At 38.5% G+C, this 24,935-nt stretch overlaps 1 protein-coding gene and 1 pseudogene across 2 annotated transcripts in view; one reads left to right on the forward strand and one right to left on the reverse strand.

Annotated features, from left to right (window-relative positions):
- PLCL1 (phospholipase C like 1 (inactive)) overlaps positions 1-24,935 on the reverse strand; it is a 307,752-nt gene that overhangs the window by 167,379 nt on the left and 115,438 nt on the right. The window lies entirely within an intron of this gene.
- On the forward strand, positions 20,091-20,957 carry LOC129080446 (60S ribosomal protein L6-like; annotated as a pseudogene).

The following is a 24,935-nucleotide window of genomic DNA, read 5'->3' on the forward strand; positions in this document are numbered from 1 at the left end:
ATAAGAAATTAGTTGGCATTAGTCAGCACACAATGGCGGGTGGTCCAGATGAATTCTGAGTTGAAGAAGAAAACTAACCAGAGATTTTCAAACCACCATGGATAATCCACCTGTGATTAATTAAGTGGTAACACAGACAAACCACGCGTATTGTACTCCTCTTTAACTGCCCCCAACTGCACATGGTGACCCTCGGCATCAGCAGTCTACCCATGGGTACACTGGGTGGTCTGTCTGCTGACACCCTAAAAGACACATGAATATATGTACCATCTTCCCTTTTCTGTTTCTAGATCATTACAGGGAGAAGAAGGACAAGAATGAAGATAAAGGTGTTATTAAAATCTACAAGCTATTCTGAGGACATAGTCCTCTTTTTTAGGTTATAGAGTCTTTTACAATTTATTTTTCTCTCATTTAAAAAGAAAAACTTTATTAAATACTGTGCCATTTAAATTCCAAGGATAATTTAATTACTTCTATTATTCAAACATAAATTATTCATGCTTCTAATTAGAATAATTACTTTAAACAAATACAGTCTTCCTCCAAGTCCATTTACTTACTTTTGTAAAACAATATAGTATTTCCTGTTACTCTCCACCTGAATGGAGAGGCAGAAAGTATCTCAGCCTTTGGGCCAGGAGAAAGCACCATTATAACCTATTCTTGGAGAACACAAGCAAACCCACTGAGGTCTGAAGTTTCATTTTCAAAACCACCTCTCACATGGAATCCGTAATCTGGTTGAAGGAAAAAGATGTTAGCTGCCATGGCCCTAGAACCAAACCTTATTTTGTCTCTCTGCCAAACAAGACTACACTTCCTAACAGAATGGCATCATAAGCAATCTTCTAAGAGCTATAGTCAGTAATTTACTAAAATTACTCCAAAAGACAGCATAGGATGCATAAAACTTTTGCTAAGAATAATATTTCTCTTTCTGTAATTTAAAAAATGGATTTAGAAATAAACTACTAGGTAGATTTAAATATAAAAAAACTACAAGTCTATTCAAGATGAAAATAAGCAACTGGCTAGTGCTAATGATGACCTTAATATGTTCAAAATTAATAGAAAGAGAAAAAATAGGGAATGTTCTAAGACTGGAAAATCTAGAGGCAAGCATTGCCTCCCAAGCAGAAAATCTAACATTAGACATTAAAACACATGCATTCTCTCTCTGGATGTTCTTCATACAAGTTATCTACAAGAATCCAAGTATCAAGGAAAAAAATATGCACACGAAATGTAATATTCAAATATATACTCTGGGAAAAGTAACAGCATTTTATTCTTGCTGAAATGGAATACAGTAGCCTTTTAGAGCTAACACATTTATGACTATTATAAACTATTATTGACTGGGATTAATAAAAAAATAACCAAATGCTGAGTTCCATAATGAAACCTGGAAATATTCCAGAATACTTCTAAAATCGTGTATCTTATGGAGCATAAATACATAATCAAACACTGTTTGCCAAGAAACTGACAAAGATTCTAACATTCCTAGGTTACTTTTATGAAGGATGACTTCTAGAGAAACCATAATAATGCTATACATCTGAAATACATTTTTTTAAACACAGTAAAGTAGAGCATGTTTGCAAACCATATGCCTGATGGAATTAATTTTCAAGGCCCTGAAAGCAATTTATATATATTTTGTCCAAAAAATAAATAAATAAAAGGCCATAAGCATGTTAACATGGGGGGAGGGGAGAGGCTGTGGGTGGGGGGGCTAAAGTCAGCCAGCATTCGGTAAAGTCAGTCCTGGTTCTTCAAACCTCTCCTTTTCTATACCCTCTACTATTTTCCCTCTACTATTTTCAGATTTATGAGGCCCCTGGGTTTCATCTTTTCCCTAGTCCCCCATCAAAATGAATTTGCAGTATAGATCTAATACCACCACTTTGTTTCTGAGTCAATTTATGCCATGTTGCTACTCCCAGAGGTCTCTGCTTTCTTTCCCATTATGATATAAAAGGCTTTGTCCTGGTTGAGGTAATTTCAGCATTCAGAGAACAACTGGGGAAGTTATGAAGTTATTTTCCCTTTGAAGTTGTACTATTAAACAACTGTCCATTCTGTTTTTCTATAAAGCTCACCTTGCTATAGCAAAGGCAATACGCACATTTTAAACATCTTGTTAAACTAACTCCGCTCTGTGCAAAATTATCATGTTCTCTTTTTACATCAGTGGTCCTCCACCTTTTCATCCACTGACCCCACTCAGTGACCGAAAAATCCTGCTCACAATTTGTGTCATCTCCTAACCAAAGAAGATGGCAGAAATATAAAAACATCTCTTTTATTAATTCAAAAGAAGGTACACCGCGCCACACATAATGAAGAAATAGCTATTTCCCAGCCAGGTATAAGCTTTCATGTGTTTCAGAAATCCTACTTCTCCTTGTCATTTTTAATCATGGAGGTGAAGCTGCACAGCTAATAGCTAGCAAAACAAGGATCCAAATCTCAAATGTCAACAGAGGCTGAGCAGCTCACAGAAAATAAGAGATAAATGCCATGAACCAAGTGAGTGATACGAAGATGGGGAGGGATAGAGATAGCAGACCCCTCTTACAGGTGACACTGGAGACTCAGTCACATTGTGGCCACGCAATGTTGGCAAATCATCTATTCTTTTTAAGAAACCTAAAATATAGATTTTCATATGAAACTTGTTAGCAACTAACAGTAATTTGAATTTTAAAAAAACACTGGGCAGAACTGTAGGTGAGCCAAGCCAGAGCCTTTGGTCACCAGGGTGTGTCCTGCTGGTCACCCATTTGGTGTGTCTTTTATATAGTTATGATCCAATCATAACTGGCCCAATCTCTGACGATTTTACCAATGGGATTTTACCTGTAGAACCCAGAGGGCTTGAGTGATATTGATGGTTAATTTAATGTATCAACTTGGAGGGTATTTTTGGGTGAGATTAACATTTAAATCAGTGAATTTGGGGTAAAGCACATTGCTCTCCAAAATGTGGGTAGGCCTCATCCAATCATCTGAAGACCTAAAAGAACAAAAAGAGTAGCCTCCCTGAGCAAGAATTGTCCAGAATACAGTGGTCAGACTTCATCTGCACCATCAGCTCTCCTTGGCCCAAGCCTGCTGGCCTGTACTGCAGATGTTGGATTCTCCAGCTTCCATATTGCATGAGTCTATTCCTAATAATAAATCTCATACACACACACACACACACACATATAACATACACATACACACACACACACACACACACACACACACAGTCTATTGGTTCTGTTCCTCTGGAGAGCTTTGATTGATACAGCTTATGTGGTCAAAGTTACACAGCTAGTTTGCCGGGGGGCGGGGGGCGGGGCGGGCAGACCAGGTGTGGGTAAGCGGATGGAGATTGTTCTCTTTGCCTTGAATATGTCCCAATATACTAATACTATATTGAAGCAGTAATTCTTATGGGGTGGGAGATGACATTATGAAGATGTCTACATGTATGTATATACATTACGAAAACCTGAACTACCACATACAACAGGTATTTCTCAGAGTGTAGTTGCAACAGTACAGAATCATGTAGATACTCGTACTTATTTATATGCAGATTCTTAGGCTCAGTTCCAGGTGGCTCAAACCCAGCTCTCTAGGACTGGGGCCTAGGAATCTGCATATTGGCACTTCCCCAGGATGATTCCTAAGCAAACCAAAATTTGAGAATACTGGAGTGATTAAAAGGCATTAACATTAGTTGTTAAGAGCACAGATATTGGAGCCAAATTGCTTGGGTTTGAAGCCCAACTCCAGCACTTGCAGCTATACGAGTGACCTTGGGCCAGTTACTTAACCCTGTGCTTCAGAGTAGAGGACACTTCATATCTCATATCCCAGAGAGGATGTGAGAAGTGAAGAAGGAAAGCTTCTCAACACTTACACATAATTAGCATTTAATTAACAGTGGCTATTAGTACTAACCTTTCTAATCATGGGTGTTCCAGCACATTTCAATATCACATTAATCCACATTTACAGTGACATTCACAGTGGCACTTTAAAATCTTGAAATTCTTCCTAAAGCAAAGATCAATGTGGGTAGGTATTATGTTTCATTTTATACAAATTCTCTGTAACTTGGTAGTGCTTTGTAATTTGGTAATACCTACAGTAACTTCCTGGAGATTAGACCATTTGATTAGCCAGAATACCACATCTAACGATAACATGTAACAGAATTTGCTATATATGTGTAGCAGGTAGTGTGAAGACAATGAGAGAGATTTTTCTTAGGTAGCGTGGTCTTTCCACAATCTACTGCTCCTCTTCCCTGTTTCTATAAGGTTAGAGCTATATTTTATTTATGTTTTAAGCTCTCCAGCCCCTAGCTCAAACAGTCTCCATTATAGTTAACTAAAATAAATGTTTAGTAAATTAAATGATCATACCAGCACAATGTCTTTGAGCCAACATTTTTTCACAAACAAATTCTCATGATAATTTCTAAAAGAAATATACATGTAGTACTTTAAAAGCAGGCTAGAAATAATATGGAGACACATAATATTTGTCTTCCTCTCACACATCCCCCCCCCCAAAAAATTCCAGTTCTCATCTTTCAATCTTTTATCCAGCCAAACTCTTAATCAGAGAGCACTTATCAGCTAATAATCTGAACCTGACCAGATACAGGGAGTAGCACACAAATAAAGGGAATCCATATAAGAGAAAATTGAGGGAAGCCAGAAAGATAGTGGCCTTTTTGACCATTTAGACTGGATTATAAGCTTGGGATCACTTTGCATTTGAATTTAAGAAGGTTAAAAGTAGTTTTTAACAGAGTGGATATGCTTTAGGACAATTTCCTAAAACATGGGAAATATTTTTGCAGGTCCCGTGTGTCACAACTAAGCAATTAAAGGTGAAAAATAAAAATAATGGAAAGCAACAATTACTACAGGATATAACTTCAAAGGGAGGGACTATGCCCAAGAAAGTAAGGATTTGGGCAAAATAAGGCACTGGGCATAAAAGTATCATTCTCCCATTTAAAGTGTGACTAGGATGAGGGACCAGGAGGGAATATCCTGGCTGAACAGAGACGGAGGGCCTAGGATGGGGTGGTGGTTCCCTGTGGAGGAGACAGTCTGAGAATATGTGAGAGGGTCAGAAATCCAAAAACTAGATTCAGGCCTAGAATACCAGTGGTTAACAACTTATCAGCCTACCAGCAAAATAACACACCTACATATACCCAGTATCACTCAAAACTCACCAGCCTCACATTAGTGAGAGGTTTCTAGATCAAAGAAAGAAACTTTAAGGGAAGCGGTTTCACCACAAAACTCTTCATCTACGGGCCCATCCAACTGGCAGTTATCAAGGCCAACCCTTTACAAGGTATGATTCAAAGGAAAAAATAAAACCAAAAACCAAAAGACATGGCCAGCACCCTAAAAAATTATAATCTAGCAAAAGGATATAACACAAAGAACATAGCTATCCAAGAAACAACAATAACATGAAAGAACAATCATAACACTTTAAGAGAGTTTCAGTATTCTAGCAGAGTTAAAGGAAGGAAAGCTTACTCCAACAGAGTGAATTAGAAAGAATAATAAAGTTACAAGTTTCCGAGAAGGACTGAACAGTTGGGCTTGACTTAATTACATAAGATGGAAAGAGAGCAATACATGAAGTGGCACGGGCAGGTGCCTATGAAGGAAAGAACAAAGAACAACCAAGTAAAGCAGGTAGGTAAATCCACTTGGCCTTAGAATACTGGCTGGAGAGTGAAGAGGGACAAGGCTGGAATCTTGCCAGACTGTCATGGACCTTCCCTGCTAAGTGACAATGTTTGGATTTTATTTGCTAACCAGCAGGAAACCTCTAGGCTTTGACCTGATCATAGCTGGATTTGGTCTATCTGGTGAGGTACAAGGTGGTATTTAGAAAAGAGTGAGAGCCGGAAGAAAAGCTAGAAGACTCCTACAATAATCCAGAAGTGGTAATAAATGCCTCCACTAAGGTAATCAGAATAGATATGGGAAGGAAAAGATTAAAGGAACTGATACCCATTCCTAAAATATGGAATGTTCTGATATTAATTAGCATATACACAGCTTCAAAAATGAATGCATATATGTCCACTGGAATTAGAAATTATTCCCAACTGTAGTATGGTCATTCAACACACCACTCTCAAACGCTTAAAACATTTCTCAATTGTTTCTTCTCAAAAAGGAGTCTTTCAATCCTTTTTATCCTTTAAATTAAAATCAATCATCATTATCACCTGTCAGAGGTTCTCCCATAACTGCCATGTACAGAAAGGATCAAAGAACCAGTCATATTGCAGAATGCCAAACACAGTCTCTGCTGTTAATAAGCTTTAAACATGAAATTCACAGAGGTATGCAGCTGCTATCATTTACAAAGCACCTCCTTTCTAAATTTAATCATATCTAAGCAAACAAGTGCTTCTAAAATTATTATGCTTAAATGCACACATATTACATGATGCCACAGTGTAACTGTAAATTATACATAGTTCTTGACACCCACTATGATGCTTCCTCATGACAGAAACCACACAGGTGCTGAAACACAGTGGAGATTAAAATCTCTCCCCATCATTTGAAGGAAACAGGAGGCAAGTCATCAGAGAAACTAAGCTGAGGCTCTCTGCAGGTCTTCCTGCCTTCAATGTCTATCCCAACACAGTGAACAGCATCATTTGTGGTGTTTTCTTCTATTTCCAAAAGGCTTTGCGATCAAACACCAGCAAACAAACCTCCAACTATCCGGCATTAGAGAATTTCAGGTTTTAAGATGAAACTAAACCTGCAGATCATTTCTCTCAGTTACCTCATCCTAAGGCCAAGAAAAACGAGGATCAAGGTCCTACAGCTGGTATGGCAAAGTGTAAGTCTATCTTTCCACTGTCCTCTTCACATTGTCTCTCATGAGACTTCAATTTTAAATATTCATGTGCTTAAATGATGGGGTGTCAGCCCCAGTATTATATACTGGATCACAGTAGAGGTAGAAAAATAAGAGCAGCCTTGCGAGGTCTGTAAGGAAAAAGTTCAGCCATTGTTAATATAATGAGAATAGTTTACACAACATTGATGCAATCTGGCAGCCAAGGAGAGTGGACTGGAATGCGCATGCATAAACAATGACCATGACAACTTCACTGTACTAGTCAGTAGGGGTGGTAGATGCCACTGAGGGAACATGTGTACTATGTGGCCATCGCTTTCAAAATGACTGACTAAAGCAACAAATCTGCATCAAATTTCGCATTAAGCTTGAATATTCCTCCTGGAAACTATTTGGATGATTCAGAAGGCTTTCAGGGGTAAAACAATGAATGCAGCACAAATAAAAGTGTGGCATAAATGCTTCAAAGATTAGTGAGAATCTGTTGAAAGTTATTTATGTCCTGGAAGGCAGACAACAAGCAGGACACCTGAGACAGTGTGAGAACCAGAAGCTGATCTGGGTATTCCAAAAGCTACTGTGTCTAAGATTTTAACACAGGATCTTGACATGAAACATGTCATACCAAAATTCTTTCCACGATTTCTGCTACCAGAGCAGCAGGAACATTATGCTGCACTTGGTGGACCTGTGTGAGGTCCCAAGGCACCTACTTTGAAAGAGACCAAGGTGACATTGTCCCAGGTACAATGTTTCTTGTATCTTCTTCAATTGATGTCTCTATTTTTCAAAGTACATGGCTGGATACTTTATGGACAGACCTTGTATATACACAGGACAAGATTGCTTCAGCTTTGTCCCATCATAAAGATATGTATTGTTTCCAAATTGTGCACCAGTCAAGATTCATGAAGCTTTATACTTCACTATGGCATTAGGGTCTACTTAGAAAGCTATCAAAAATAGGACACTTTTTTTAAAGCTCTCGAATACACAAAGTGTAGAAAAGATTTTAATCCATACAGATTTGATTACATTTAGTAGAAAATATCAATATTACTTTGTTAATTAACTCAAATGCCTCTAAAATGGAGTTGATGATGAGATGTTGATTATTGATATATTAATATGCAAGCAACAGCATGATTTTGGTCTCTTTAGAGGTTTCAGGTCTAAACTATCCCTGATATACCTTAGGACTCAGAATCATAAGAAGTCATTGAGAGAACCACAGGTTCTCAGTCACCATAAAGTAACAAACACTTAATAATTCCCAATAGCCCCAAGGAATTAGCCTCTGGTCAAAGCGACAGACAAGCAACCTGCATTCAGTCTGTGTGTGTCAATTAGTGATTCCTGGTTGACAGCAAGACTCTCACCCAGCTGGTTTAACCATGACGCATGGTTCACTACCAGAAGCTTTATGGTCTCGAGAATGACCACAGTAACCGCTGCCCACTTCCCACCTAAAGGCAGGTAAGGAAGTAACTCACACAAAGAGCCTAATGTGAAGGAAGCAGCGCTGGTCAGTGTCTTCTGAATTATACCTTCTGAGCCACATGACCTTAGCCAAACTGCTTCACTTCTCCGTGTTTAGTTTTTCTCGCCTATAAAATAAGGATAATAATATCTACCTCATAACATTGTTCTAAAGATTTAATTCAATGAGATAAAGTGTGAAAGCGCCAGCAGTATCTAGCACATGGCAAAGTGCTTTCACAAAAAGTCATACCCTCCTCTTATGATAGTACCTTAAGTCCATAAATAACTCACTCCAATGAATTAAAAGGTAAGTACTAACTGGAAAAGACAACAACATAAGCCATTATCAATGAATCTCACTTCAGCCAAAAGTAGTTTATCAAATCTTAGGCTGGTCACCAGGAGAACACTGACAGGCCTGGGAAGGTTTACGACAGGACATAAACTTTCACTACTTGGCTATATTGCTAATAAACAACCTCCAGTGTATACCCCAAGGAATCAATCACTCAACCAATCAATAGGGTTTCTACAGACACAAATCCATGTTCCTCAGTCATGTCCAACAACCAACCAGTTCAAAGTGTTATAAACTTCAGGATTAGTTTGATGCCAACAGCCTCTATCCTTTAATAAAAACATCTTTCCTACGTACATTGTCTATGTGTTCGGCAGGAATCTTTTTGGTATGTAACAGACCGTGCTTAGATGAGATTAAGCAAAGTGAAAATATCTAGGAAGCATACTAAAGTGTCCTGTTACTAAGGGATTGAACACTCAAACTGCAGGAAGTATGCTTTTTCCATGACCTGACCCTCTCAATAGGCTTCCTTCTCTGGGCAGCAAACCCGGCTATCAGAAGCTCCTGGATTTCACGTCTCATAAACTCCCCAGACAAAGGAGCTAACTCTTTCCCAATTCACTTGCAAGTTTCAGGAGAAGGACCAGCTTGAGTCAGATGCCCACTCCAGGCCAGTCCGCTGCAGCCCAGGTAAGAGAAAGGAAGCGGGTAGGGAAGGAACAGGGCCATTTGAGGAAGGAGGTAGTAACCACTGGAAGCTTGAGCCATTCCCAAAGGAAAGGAATGCTGTTCCCAGAAGAAAAGCTGAGAGAGGAGCTGAATAGACAACACTGGCTGACCACTACAGGCGTTTATAAGCAATTTTCATTTCAACAATCAACATGGTATGAAAACATTATGTTTGTTCATTTTGTAAAGGAGCTTCACCAAACTTAACTGTGAACCGTAAGTTTTATAGCTATTCCAGTCAGGCAAACTATTGTATCCCTGACCTTTTCAAGCCCACTATTTCCACTACTATTCCCACCTCCAGGCTCTTAGCTGGAACACAATGAGCCTCTTAAGAGGGACCGTCTAGAGGCGAGAATACATTCATGATGATTTCACAACCATGCTTCTCTTGCTAGAGCAACCCTCAGGCTCACAATTATGCCTACTTAATTTTTAGCAAGTTCTGAAGCAGCAAAATCAATGCAGGAGAAATATTTAAATTTTTTTTAATTATCTTACATTAGCATTGGTAATTATTTCCTCCAGAAATGTCTACGCTGACTTTTATATTTGCAGTATAAAAAGTATCTTCAAGGAACTGGTTTTGGAGTTTAAACTATGGCTAATAATGAATCTTTTATTGCCTTTTCCCTTTCCTGTGTGAAATGAACTTTTTACTATTACTTGATGTGCAATAAACCCTTACTTGCTTAAATCCATGTGATCATGCAATACATGATCTTTGAAAAAATTCCCCACGCCTACTCATGCTCAGAAAACAATCTCTCAGAATATTAATCATCTCTCACCTCGCGGCCTGAGTGACCAGAAGTCTAACTGAGTTTAGGTGTCAGAAATGGGTAGAATAGGCTCCCTGGGGTGAAAATGCAGAACTGGTCTCCCATGAGGTCACAGGAGAAAGGGAAAGAGAACCAAATCCAAAACAAAAGGATATCATAAAAAAGGAGACTGCAGCAGCTGGAGAAGCAGCCAGTGCATTCTGAAAGCCAGCTCAGCTCCTACTTCCACAGCCTTCTCTCGGTTCTCCACCATTAGAGTCCACCAGTAGGAGCTCAAGCTTTCTCGAGTTCCCCATCCATTACCCACCTCACACAAAGCCTCCACGAAGATAAGACACTGTGTCAATTACTTAAAGGAGGCATAAAAGCAGTTTCCATGAAAGCAAACAATTTGAAATTGAACACTGAACATCTTCCCTCTTCAATTATCTTTGGCCCTCCCACCACCGGACTGCTTCCACGGGTCCCTTCACCCAGCTCTGCAGCATCCGCAAGCCCCTCTCTCTTCCATCCTTTCTCTGTTTACCTCCTTGGAAAGAGCTCAACAAACCCTCCTCTTCAGGGCACAGTCTCAAATTAACCATTCTCCTCTGCTATTTTGGGTCTAGCTGCCCACATATTCTCCAGTTTTGCTGCATGTCCCTCAGTGCATCATCAAGGTATTTTTCAAAAATAGAGTTTTCTTCCCTTAAGAAGAACTTGGGTGACAGCTGGTGAGACTGTGGACGAATCTTCTAACTCCCATTACCCAAGACTGAGGCGGAATTGTTGGCCCCAACATGGAGATAATATGGAGAAATGAGTTTGGGTGGCTCTACACTCCATAGTGTAAGGACATGGCAGCTTGGACTAGAGGCAGATAGATTCTACCTGCTCACTCACAAGTCTGGGCATCAAAATACAGTCTGGGAACAGTTCTCAGAAGCTGCTCTGATCTCTCTATTCATGGAACTGACTCTCATTTCCAGAAACAAATTCTGACTTTTGTTCATCTGAGGTACTTATAGGCCTATGTTGATCACCTTTGAAATCTCAGATAAATCAGTTGTGATCACATATTCCCCATGGCACCAAGCTAGCTTATAGGCACTTTTGTCCCTGAACCTTCTTCCCAGTGTGGCCTGGCAGCCTCTGGCATGCACAGAAACAGGACAACTTTCTGTGGAGTTAGGCTTAAAATCTGGTCTGATTCTGTTGAAACTGAAGATGATACTGTCTCATAAAAAAAAAAGAGCAAAAAGACAGAGAAATGTAACTAGTAACTAGAACCCAAGCAGGTTTTAGATCCTGTTTACTATCCCTTTGCCCTGGGTAATAAAAGGAACACTGCACAACTTACACCAAAAATCCTCTGCCCTTCTGGGTTCAGTGGATTCATTTGACCGGTTAACTACTTAATGATAACCTAATGAAGACATAATGTTTAAACACTCGATATTTTATGTCCTCTATACAAGGTGATCTAAACCCACATCACCTATCAAAATGATAAATGAGCTTGGTATATAAAAATGACTTGACTCATTCATTCATTGATTAATTCAACAAATATATTCTGAGTACCTACCATGCACTCACCAGCTTAAGCTCACAGGTTTAAGCCTCTAGAAATCTGGTTCATAACTGTTCTTAAAATACATCTTACATGTCTGGGAGGAGCCCAGCAAGGTGATTTATTAAGTCCTATAGGTGATTCCAATGAACACTACAGTTGAGAGGCAATATTTTATATAGATAATGTGTGCACATATGTATATATTTATCAGACCATCTCCATCCCTCTGCTCTTTATTACTTTTTCTTTATTATCTTCTTCAGAGCAGCCACTTGAAATTCTTATTTTGTTAATTCTCATTTTGTTAATTGCCTGCCCCTACTCCCCTAAAATTTAGCTCCATGGAAACTTACGTTCACTCGTAAATGCCCAATCATTAGAATAGTATCTGACATACAGTAAGTACTCAGTAAGTATCTATTGAATAAATGAACCCACAAACAAATCAATCTAGGCCCATCCTCCCCTGCAAGCTCTAAGGGTTTGCTTTGTTTTCCTCTAGAAACAGGGCCTCTGAGAAAGATGTGAACAGGGTCTAAGAAGATGGTCTCAGGAAACAATATGAAAGTTTCACTGACAAGTAGAATTGCCACACACCAGCCAACTGTGACTGTTTCAGAAGAGAGGCTTTTTCAATGTTGACCACCCTTGGCTCATTTGACTATGAAGTAATTGCTACCTGTGACTAATGCATAGCTGGAAGGCACCGTTAAATTTCAGGTAACCCACCACAGCCTTTTTCCCGAGGAAACAAAACTGCAGAGGAAGAGCATTCAAGAGGGTATCTTGGAAGAAGAGGTAGGGAGGAGACTGCCTACTGAGGGCAGAGACCAAGATAATTGTGCCCCGCTAGGGAATTCTCCCGAGACTGGAGACTGTGGAAATTCACATGCGTGTCTCTTCCCACCGTCCGCCCCATCACCGTTTCCAATAAATGAAAAATATCTCTTACCTGATTTAAATTTCTTTAAGTTTTAGTGAGGACCTTTGAATGTCATTACATACCATTTGTAACCTTTTTTTGTGAATGGCCTACTTTTGCAGTTTTCTCTTAGGTTGTTTGCCATTTTACAATTGATTGGCAATTAAATCTACTCTTGTCTATCATATGTGCTGTCATTATTTTTCCCAGTTTCTGTTTCACTCTTGACTTTGTTTTGATGAGTACTCCCTCAGTCAGAAGCTAACATTTTATTTAGTCAAATGTAGCAATCTTTTACTTTAAGGTTTTTTATTTTAATATCAATAAATAGAAAGCTTCCTCTACTCCAAATACATTAAATATTCACCCATATCTTCTACCAGTACTTCTAAGCCTCTATTTTTTTTTATGTTTAAATCTTCAGTCCACTGGGAGTTCATTTTGGTGTAAAGGTTGAGGAAAGGTTCCAATTTTTTTCCAAATAATATGTTCATTTGGAAAACACTGTAAACTCAGTATTTAGCAAACAAATTATACATGGTTGACACTCAATTCATGTCTGTTAAATTAAATTATCAGAAGGGTGATAAAACTACAAAATAGCTATGGATCACATACAACAACACATTCCAATAAAATGTGTGTTTTCATATGACTTTAATCTGATACTTATGTGCATTTTAATTAGTAGACAGGTAGTAAGCAATACCAATTTGGTTATCACTAGTGCAAACAGCAATAACAATGATAATTAGTATTTATCGAGCCCTTCTGCTTCACACACTGTAAGTGATTAAACATATTAACTCGATCCTCATAACAGGCCTATGAGGAGTTTCTATTCAATCTTAATTTTAAAGATGAACATACAGAGACACCAAGAGATGAAGAAACTTACTCAAGGTCCCGTGACTAGCAATCGGCAGAGGTGCACTCTGGGTGCACTGAGGGTTCTATGTCTTAATCACAGCTACCTTGTCTTGAAAAGTATTACTGATCACAAAATTAAAAAAGCAACGGGCTGTTTTTGCTGTTAACACATAAAAAGTATACATATTTTATTGAGACAGTCTGTATTTCTAATTTTATAATTGAATAAATATGCCTTCATTCTAACCCCCCCCAACAAAACACCTACCTCAGAGGTCAATAATACCTATCTGTGTCTATAATATCTGACAGAGGAAATATGAGGACTGAGTACAAAGTAACTCAAAACTTGGTAGCTTTCTCTAACCCACATTTCTTCACATCTTTTAAGTACAAAATCTTCCCATGCATAGCTATGATTTTCAAGCATGCCCTGATCTGGAATGGGTATACTCCAGAACTATACTGAATAACTTGTCCTATTTAGCAAAGTCAAAAATTACTTCTCAGCATCTTACCCCATAAATTATATTTTTAAAAATTTAGACAAGGTTATTCATAATGCTATTAACAATGGATATCATGTTTTAACTCTAGTTGTTGTCTAGATAAATAGCTAGAACTTTCAGTTTCATGATGGTAAAGTAAAGGTATGTTCACTCCTTTTCTCAAAATTCTAAAACCCAAAGACAACAGGAAATAAAAACACAAACTCCAACTTCAATGAAATGAAGAGGTGACTATAATCCAACAGTTGAAGACAGAAAACAGATGGAAAAAACATTTTAGCAGAGAGAAGAAAAACCAAGCCAATGACTACAAGAAGCAAGCCAATTTGCCCCCTGGAAGTGCTTAGGAAATGGAGACTCTGGGTACTTTGGAAAGTGAAATAAGAGCAGTTGCTAAAATCAAGGGATTTTTAGATGCAATCATTGGTGGGCTTCATGTGGCTTTTATTGGCAGGAGTCAATTCGGCAGTGGCCTCACATTGGTAGCTTGAAATCAACCATAGCAGGACTACTACAGAAATTGACATATGCTACACATCAGAGATTTGTTTTGTTTTGATTTTTCAGGAGAGCCAGTTATTAAATATTTATCAGCATGCCATAGTTGCCAAGTCTTAACCTTCACTGCCCACTAGAAATCTGAGGTTTATTCTCCAGAGAAAGTGAACCATGGGGGTCTCAGACTCAGCAGGCACAGTAGAAACAAAAGAGGGCCAGTAAGAGGTACGGTACTGAAAACAGGGTAAGTATGAGGAAACCTGTATATTGATCACTGAGTTTCTTCAACCCCAGAACATCGGGCTTCAGATTGCATTGTCCTAGCAGGAGTCTGAGGCTTCTTCCCTGGGGAAATTAAGCTGCCCAAGAGAAAAGATTAATGTATAGTGATATCTGAGGAGGTGGCGGGGGGGTAGTCCTCAGTAAAAATTCTAGTGAACCTGTCTGATCACCCTACAGTGAATTAGTCCACCTATACCTACAAAGTCTGAAAAAATTCATTTTCCAAGTGCCCTTTCTTAAGAGGCCAGTAGAGGATATTCCCTACCAAAACAAAGGAATGAGCCAAGAAAGAAGAGGCTGTGGATTTAGGACATGAAGGAGAGATGCAATGGGCATTCCCAGAGGGACAGCTGAACTTCAGGCCTAGTGAACACAGTATGCATTGGGGCAGGAGGCAGAGGCTCCAAGAAGCAGGAATAAAAAAGGACTGGGAACTGTCTGAGCACTTGGCATGTGGCACAGGTACAGAGAGAGATTTCACAAAACGGTTAGAGGATGCTCAAGACAGAGCCTTCAAAGAGCATTAAACAAAGGGAACAGTGAGGCAATTACTCATTCCTAAAAAAATGACAACCACAAAAATAAGAAAAGAAATGCAGTAACACAGTAGATAACTGCAGAAAGCACTTGCATAGTCATAATGATACTGGAAAAAGGTATAACCAAAAACTTAAACATAATAAATTACATAGGGAGAAAGTAAAATTTTTGACTTTGCAACATAGACCAAATTATTCAGCGCAGCATTGTAGTGCACACATTTCAGATCGGGGCATGCTTGGAAATTACAGATTTTGAACTTAAAGGAAGAAGAGGCATAAGTGAGTAAAGATCTAATATACCCTAATAAGAAGTAAATTGATGAATCAAGAAGTATACTATTTTCAAATAATGATGTAAATACCATAACAAATAGTTTAAAACATTGAAATGGTTATTCTGTATTAAAAAGAAGAGATAGCCCTGGCTGGTGTAGCTCAGTGGATTGAACGCCAGCCTGAGAACCAAAGGGTCGCTGGTTCAATTCCCAGTCAGGACACATGCCTGGGTTGCAGGCCAGGTCCCTAGTAGGGGGTGCATGAGAAGCAACCATACATTGATGTTTCTCTCCTTCTCTTTCTCCCTCCCTTCCCGTCTAAAAATAAATAAATAAAAATCTTTAAAATAAAAAAAGAAGAGACAATACCAATGATACTAGCACCTAGAACAGCTGGTATGTGCTAATTATGTAATAAATATTCATTGAATTAATAAAAAAAGAAATGGTTTTTCTAGTAAGTGGAATGAGGCAATGAAAAGGAAAGAAAAGAATATCGGGTTTTTAGTATGCTTTACAGAAGTATTTGACAATCATTTTCATGGAATACTTTCATCACAATTTTAATTTAAATAATTAGGAAATAAAAATAAAATAGTTTATAAGTTATGGGCAACTCCAGAGACTATGGACATTTTCTCATATTCTAGTAATAAATGGATTCCCACTTCATAACAACAGAAAATTTTTCCAAATTAGGTAAGATCTGGTTAAAACATCTTGCAATAAATTATCTGAGTATTCATCACTGGATCCCATAATCAAAGCTTTACTTAGCTATGGACCATTTGACAAGAGAACCTGTGATGAACATGTCAACAAAAAATCAGGACAGATTTATCTTCTCACCTTATCTTTTGGGGGAAGCCAGAATCTTTACTGGGGCAACCACACTTACTCATCATATGTTTATAATAGATAAAATTCATGTGTCCTGTGTATATTTCTAATTTTATTTTCTAAAGAAAAAGAAAAGCCTTTCCTTTTCATAGTTCTTCTCATATTTTTTATTTCCTGCTTTGAAACACCAATATAGCTGCTAGAAAAGAAAACAGATTTCATTGAGAAAATTACTGAGGGGGCAGGTATAGAGTGGAAAGAATCAGAGCCACAAAACTTACTGGTGAGAAAGAAATAAATCGTTCTTTCAGGAAGTTTGGTGGTGGAAAGACTAAGAAATTCAATGGCAGCAGGGTGATAGAGGGAAGAATTTTCCAAATAGGGGAAATCTGTGTTGTTCAAAGGCTAAGACAAAAGATGTGACTTAAAAAGGGGATGCGGGTGGGGAATGGTGAAATGGGAATGTGAAGGAAACTAAATATGGAAAATGGATAAACTGAAACGCAAAAGTGGATTTTACTCACTGACTAGCAACCCTTTCCTGTGAAATTAAAAGAAAGATAATAGCTATCTAGAGACATGTTTCTATGGTAAACAAAAGGAAATATTAAAGCTATTTCCTGGATTGTAAAAGAAAGGACCAATCATTTTCTAGGGGGAAAGTGAGGACTGGGAACTTACAAACGTGGTAGAACTGAGAAGAGTCATTCAAGAGGTGATCGTCAGGAGTACCAGGGAGAGGCTGACCTCCAAGCATCACCCAGGGAAGGGGTCAAACAGAAAGATTCCCTGGCCCCGTCTGCAGAAACTCTGACCCAATCAGTCCAGAAACTGAGGTTCAACTTTTAACAGGCTCCCCAGAAGATCCCTGTAGGTAGCTAAGTTTGGAAGCCACTGGATACAGATTCCTAACATAGAAATGTTTTAAAATTCCAAATATCATTAAAGGTACTAGTGAGGCCACAATGTAAAAGTTTTCAAGGAGACTTCTCTAAGAGGGTCTGTTATTTTCTCCCAACAGCAGCAGGAAGAGATCGAGGAAGTAGCATCAGGAGGCTAATAAGCCACACAGTAACTGGAAATTACAGCAGAATTAAGTTGTTGACCAAATCTCACTCTCTGGTGCCATCGTAAAAATGATTAAAACAAAAATACAAAACTTTCTTTCTTTTATTTAATCAATTATTTTTCATTCAATACATTTTTAAATTTTTTATTGTAAAATTGATATACAAGACTGTATACATATTTCAGGTGAACATTATAATTCAATATTTGTATATACTATGTAGTGTTCACCACTCTAAGTCTAGGTATCATCCAACACCATACAATCCATTTTTAACCAAAAGTATCTCACTGCCTTCATTGAGAAAATTATTACCTCAGTCCCCTGGGGCACTTGTGCCCCTTCTCAGTCTTTAGTATGAATAAAAAGAAAACACACAATTTGGTTCCTCCTTTGGGCACTTTGTTAGTGAACTTCTAGCACTGCATTCTTGGGTGTTTTTAAATAAAATATCTAAACTTGGTGAGATACTTAAACTGGTCTGATCTCAGCCCTTGGAATTCTTGTAGCACTTTCAGCAAGACATGGGGACCCCACAAACTTAGAAAGTGATTACTTAATGGAGAGATGTAATCGCTGTCTTTTTAAAAGGTTAAAAGCTCATGTACTCAAATCTCTGTCAGATTTCAACAGAGAAAAAGAACATATAAAATCAGCTACTCCCCTTGAAATGTATACTCATTTAAATGATGGTTTTCTGATTTTAAATACTGCTTCTAAAGCACTTTGACTAAAGCTACGTAATTCAGACAAAAAAATAAATCATAGTATTTAAACATAACTTGCTAAAAAATGAAAAAGAAAATACTCTTAAGGCACAATGGGAAAGAGCGTGTGTCCATGTGTAACACAGCAGAGTAGAGGTGGTCTTTTGTCATTGAAACAAGAATACAGTTTCCTCACCCAAGTGCAGCATTTCTTGTCAGCCCAGTGAAGAAATGTACACATAATCAGTTTAAGTACATTACAATGCCAGCTGATCCATGGCTTTATAAAATAATCTCTGACACAATACTGCATTCTGGGAAGCAGCCAGCTGTTGTCGAGCCTTAATGAAAAATGCCAGATAAGTGGCTTTACTTCAAAACACAGAAATTGGTCTGATTAAATCAGTGAAGTTCTATCAGATTTCGATATCATCTGGAAAGGAAAATCTAGTCTCCTTCTCAAATCTGAAAACCACTCTTTTTTAATCAAGAAATTTCCTCGCTAAAAGTTATGACACTTTTGTGAACTGAATCATTAAAATGTCAGTTACTTCATTTGCTTTCTGAGTGATACACCCAAGTTCTTTTCATTTGTTTTCATTAAACAGAAAAAAACTGTAAGTCACATGCAAAAGAGTATCACCAAGCCCACGCTTGACATTTGAAACTATAGAAACTTAGAAGTATTATTCTATTTCATTGGATATACACCTTTCATAAAAAGGATCTGTTTTTCTTACAATGAAGAAAAAAGTTAGAGGAAAATAAGAGTAATAAATGATTCCACTTATAGAGTTTAAGAAACACATCCCTAGGAGAGTGGTGTTTAACCCTAGCTACACATTCAAGTCACCTGTGAGCCATTGGAAACTAACAATATCCCATCTCACCCAGACCAAATGAAACTTGGAGGGTGATGCCTAAGCATTGGTGTCTTTGACCTTTTTTTTAAGTTACCCAGATGCTTCTAATGCACCCAGGTTTGAAAATCCACCTTAGGATGCCGACTCTCACATTTGGCTGCACACTAGTATCTCTTGGGGGTGGGGGTTGAAAACACTAATTCTTCGGTCCTGGTGTGGGCAGAATTATGTTCCCCCAAATTCATATGTTGAATTTGAAACCTAGCACCTCAGAATGCGACTGTATTTGGAAATAGTTTCTTTAAAGAGGTAAAATGAGGTCATTAGGATGGACCCTAATACTTATAAGAATAGAAGTCCTTACAAGAAGAGGAGATTAGGACACAGACAGATACAGAGGGAAAATCCTGTGAAGTAACAGGGAAGAAAGTACTGCCATCTGCAAGCCAAGGAGAGGGGCCTCAGAAGAAACCAACCCTGCGGACACCTCGATCTTGGGCTTCTAGCCTCCAGAACTGTGAGAAAATAAACAAACAATGACAAACCACCCAGACGTTGGTGCTTAGTTATGGCAGCCCTAACAAACTAATACAGGCCCCATCCCTGGAATTCTGATTTCATGGCAGGATGCAGCTGGGGATCAGGGCAGTTGCAAGGCTCCTGGGGTGATTCTACTACAGGTCCAGGGTTAGGAGTCACTGTGTGAGGAAGCCTGAAGTTGGAGTTCATCTATTCTATACTTGATGTTAACTGGAGAGAACAGCTACTTACACTTTATAATATCTCCCTACTGAAGCTATTAAATGGATATAAACAAAAAATTAAATTTTTTTTTATTATTTTATTAAGAAGTTTGCTCCACTCAGATAAGAATTCCCACAAGAGGCTTATAGGCTGGAAGCCAGGGCCTTCATTCTTTTTCCCATCTCACAAGATGGCAGGTGAAAAAAAAGACTGAAAAGCCAGATTAACTAGGGAGAAGAAACCTGAAGCCAAGAGGGCTGATGCCGGTGGCAAGGTTAAGAAGGTCACCTCAAGGCCAAGACGCCTAAGAGGGAGAAGCCCCATTGCAGCCAAAACCTTGTCCTCATCAGAGGAACTGGCAGCTATTCCCAGTCAGCTATGTATTCCCGAAAGGCCATGTGCCAGAGGAAGTATTCAGCAGCTGAATCCAGGATTGAAAAGAAAAAGGAGAAAGTTCTTGCTGCTGTCACAAAACCAGTTGGTGGAGACAAGAATTGCACTACCCAAGTGGTTAAACTTTGCAAAATGCCTAGATCCTGTCCTCCTGAAGATGTGCCTCGAAAGCTGTTGACCGAGGCAAGAAGCCCTTCAGTCGGCACATGAGAAGACTGCAGGCCAGCATCACTCCCAGGACCATTCCGATCACCCTCGCCGGGCACCACAGAGGCAAAGGGTGCTTTCCCCGAAGCAGCTGAGCAGGGGCTTGCTACTTGTGACTGGACCTCTGGCCCTTAATTGAGTTCCTCTGTGTAGAGCACACCAGAAATTTGTCATCTCCACCTCCACCCAAATTGATATCAGTGGTCTGAAAATCCCCAAGCATCTCACAGGTGCTTACTTCAAGAAGCAGTAGCTACACAAGCCCAGACACCAGGAGGGGGAGATCTTCGACACGGAGAAGGAGAAATACGAGATTACAGAGCAGCACAATGTTGATCAGAAAGCCCGGGACTTGCAAATTCTGCCAAAAATCAAAGCTGTTCCTCAGCTCCAGGGCCACCTCCGTTCTGTGTTTGCTCTCACAAATGGGCTTCATCCTCACAAAATGAACGTCTAAATTTCTTTTTGAAAAACCTAATTAAATAACTGATCTGTTTTTAAAAAGAGAGTGCCATTGACCCTTGGTATCATCTCTGTTCCCACCCCCATGGGTGGAAGGCTTTTTTTTCTTATGATAGTGATGGTATTTGTTTCTTATCATTCTCAAGTGTAGTTTTCATTTCTATTCATCTCTTCAAAATATAGATTTTAATAGGTTCAACGTTCATTTAAAGTGCAATAGCTGTTTTATTTCTTTTCACCTATACCTGATCTTGTGGCTTTTGAGTCACACAAGCCTCAGATCCAATCAGCTCTACCACCAATGTGACCTTCAGGAAGTTACATAAATTCTCCAAGCTTCTAAGCAGTCTATGCAGGATTAGGGGTGGGTTCCCTTGGCCCTGTCCCTCCCATCTGCTGATGGGAGACGGTAAAAATGAAGTTCCGGGTCCAAAATAGAAACCATGTTTTGAGGGTAGTAGAAAAGCCCGTGACCTCCTGCCTGGCTTAGATATTACCTGAGAGAGATTTAGGTATATATCCTGTCTCAAACATTCTCTCTCAAGACACGCATCACAGCAGTATGGCTTGTGTCACATTCAACCCATTGTGTGAGAAGTATGAAGAAAGGAAAATGTGGAAGTTACAAGATCAGTTAGGAGGTTACTGCCGCAGTCTGAGCACAGTGGCGTGGACTAACACACTGGCAATGGAGGCAGAGTTGGTGGAGTAAAGGTACATTTTGGAAGCCAATCAAAATGACTTGATGATGTACTAAATATAGAGGGAGGTGTCAAAGATGGATCCTAAAGTTCTAAAAAGATACGAACATTTACTTAGTTAAAAAGACTAGAAGGGAAGCATAGTTCTAGAGAAAGATCAAGAAATTTAAACCTGTAAAACTTAAGGTGTGACATGAAGTTGTCATATCTGGGTTGAAGGTTTGAGTCTAAAGTTCAGACAGGTCTGTTCCAGGAGGTAATTTGGGAATAACTTCTCTCTTCATCACCAGGCTTGGAATCATTGCCCAACCAACCCATCCAGAGTGCAAAGTGCAAAGGAACAGAGCCATCCAAATACCACTATAAGTACTTAGGGACCAGTCTGAGTCCCAAGTCAGTCATTCCTCTTCATGGAAAAATCATAACAATTTTTATCTTTCCTTTGGTTTTGTTCTATAGCCTTTTCTCTTTAAGACTAATTAACTTTAAATTTTTTAATCCTAATATCAAACACCTGATTAATTTATATTTTTACCTTTCATTGTAACTGTATGTAGTTTTATATTTGTTTTCAAAAATCTATGTCTAAAGTTTATTTTCAAAATATCTTTTTCCAAACAGTATCTGCAAACATTTAGAGGCAGATATGGCAGAGAACATCATAGGGCACTTGGTGATCACAATCTATAGAAGTAGCTGGTGAGAGAATTGAGAAGAGGAAATGGGCTTTATAAAACTTCATCTAGAGGTCAGAATTTAAGCTTATGCTTATCTGAAAGTACTCATTCAAATAGTATCAATCATCTTAATAGTGCCTTTGAGTGTAAGAGAAAAAGAGAAAGAGAAAACTCCTGATTTGATTGCTATGATTATGGAAAAGGCCTTGTGGATGTAGATGTGGATGTGGCATCTTCACAAGGTCAAAAGCATGAACACTGATTTTCTTCTCAGCTCTAATGAGCACTCCTCACTACAGCTGCACATTAATAACCCTCCATGAAGTCACTGAAAGTAGGTTCAGGATCCATTACACATTTTATTACAGCATCCCTTCCTCACTCTACTTTGAAAGAGCTGAAGAAAAAAATCTCTTGGAAGATAACTTCCTGTCCATTTGCAGCCAAGAAGGCATCCCTACCGAAAAAACCACTTGCTGGAAACCAAACCATTTTTCCTGAGACTAGAGAAGGAACCACATTCATTTTAAAGTATTCAATACTCATCTTTTAACTATGGCTGCTAATATTGAATGACAGTTGCCATAAACTGATTGGCTGAGATGCATGAATCAAAATGCTCTCACATTTGCCTTACAGATTCTGGGAGCATCTCACAGCATGTATCTGTACCATTATAACCATTTTTAACCCAGCTTATTCTTCAAGGAAGTTTATTTTAGGCTCAGGAATTTAAATACTATATGCCAAAAAAAGTGTAACAACTTTATAAAATCATTATATAATGCAAGCATAGTCAAGGACAATATTATATAAAAAAGGAAAAACTATGACTATCAAGAACCTACCTCCCAGCCTGGTCCAAGATACACCTTGATCTTAAGTGACTCAACAGGCTGAGTTCCATGAACTTCCATCAGTTATTATCCATGATGATGATGAAACCGAACAAATGACCAATTCACCAATTACCCTAACTTTGCCCAAATATCACAGTTTCTTCCTCACCAATCTTTCTAAAGATTTGCAATTACTCTTCTTATTTTCCTTTCTACCAGCTATGAAGAAATTAATATACAGAAATGACACAAACATAAGGTGAGAGGCAGAAATAAAAGGAGAAAGATGAGGGCAACTTAGATCATTCGCCAACTAGATAATGAGCTCCTAAATAATTAAGAATGAGCTAAGAATTGGAAACCACTCACTGAAATTTTTTAAAGTTCTCTTTCCAGAATCTTAACTGAGGACAAGCTTTTTAAAAAGCATCAAGCCAGTAACTGCTTCACTCACTTATGTTTTGTTTCTCGGATCAGAAACATTTTCTTTTTTGTTTATTGTTTTTCAAGTACAGATGTCTCCATTTGCCCCCTCTGGTCTCCCCTGCCCCACCAGCCCCCACATCCCACCCTCAGGCACTAAAGGGTTTTTTTAGTCTGAGTAATGCTTTTTTGTAGTTTGTTTTCCCTTCGTCATCATTTTATTGCATATTACTGAAACAAGGCCCTTTTACATATACATTACATGATTTTAAAAGTTTTTTTGTCCTACAATTGATATGTTCTCCATTACCTTAAAATTTTTATACTCATGAGTAGGAAAATTACTCCAATGACATGCCAAAATAATAATAGTGGTTTTTCATGGGTGATAGAATTCAAAGTGATTACTTACTTTCTATCAAGTTTTATATTTCCCACTTTTATAGAATTAACATATATTATCTTCATAATTAATTATTTTTTCCATGAAAAGATAGTGTACTATTGTACTTTTGCAATAGCTTTAGCACCTAAACATTAATATTTATTAATGGTTTAGACTACAAGATAAAAGTTAGGGTCCCCTGGTTCAGTCATAATTCCTCGTTTGGGCCAATGACATTTTTGTCCCAACATGAAACAAGGCATTATTAATGGGTCTTAAAATTCAGGTGATAATTTCTATGATTATTAATACAAAAGCATATGTCTGTCAGCCAGTGTAATTGCTGACTGAAAGTACTCATGAACCTTTGCTATCGTCCCAAGTAAAAGAATGACATTTTTGACAATAGAATAAATATTTACTTTGTACTGTATTCATGTTTTATGGTAAATATTTTCTTTATTAATGTCTCACTTTTTATACATTAACCCTAAGCCTCACCAAAGAAGGAGGAAACAAAACCAAACCAGCAGTCCTGAGCAAACCAAGGCACCTTCCCTATTAGATGTGCCTTTCCTTTTAACATTCACAGCAAAGTGATTTAAAATTCTATTTCTTCACCATTCTGAACCCCACCTTCACCCACTTTAACTCAAGTCCACAGCCTGTGATACCTGGAATAGTGTCCCACTCAAAGCAGGTGACTAAGGAATAGATCTTAAATTAAACTAAATTTAAAACACCTTTCTACACACACACACACACACACACACACACACACACACACACACACTGAGTTATCAAGAAAGCACAAATACCTAGAAATGGGGAATAACTGTGTCGACTGCAGTAGAGAGATGTCCTAGGAAGGCAATTCCTAAACCATCGAAGGCTGAAGAGACACCCAGGTTCCAGCACAAACTCCTTCCACAGGGTCAGAGCGCTGCA

Source organism: Pteronotus mesoamericanus, unplaced genomic scaffold (assembly GCF_021234165.1).
Source record: "Pteronotus mesoamericanus isolate MK-2021 breed Mesoamerican mustached bat unplaced genomic scaffold, CSHL_Meso_final contig_90, whole genome shotgun sequence".
NCBI classification, from domain to species: Eukaryota; Metazoa; Chordata; class Mammalia; order Chiroptera; family Mormoopidae; genus Pteronotus; species Pteronotus mesoamericanus.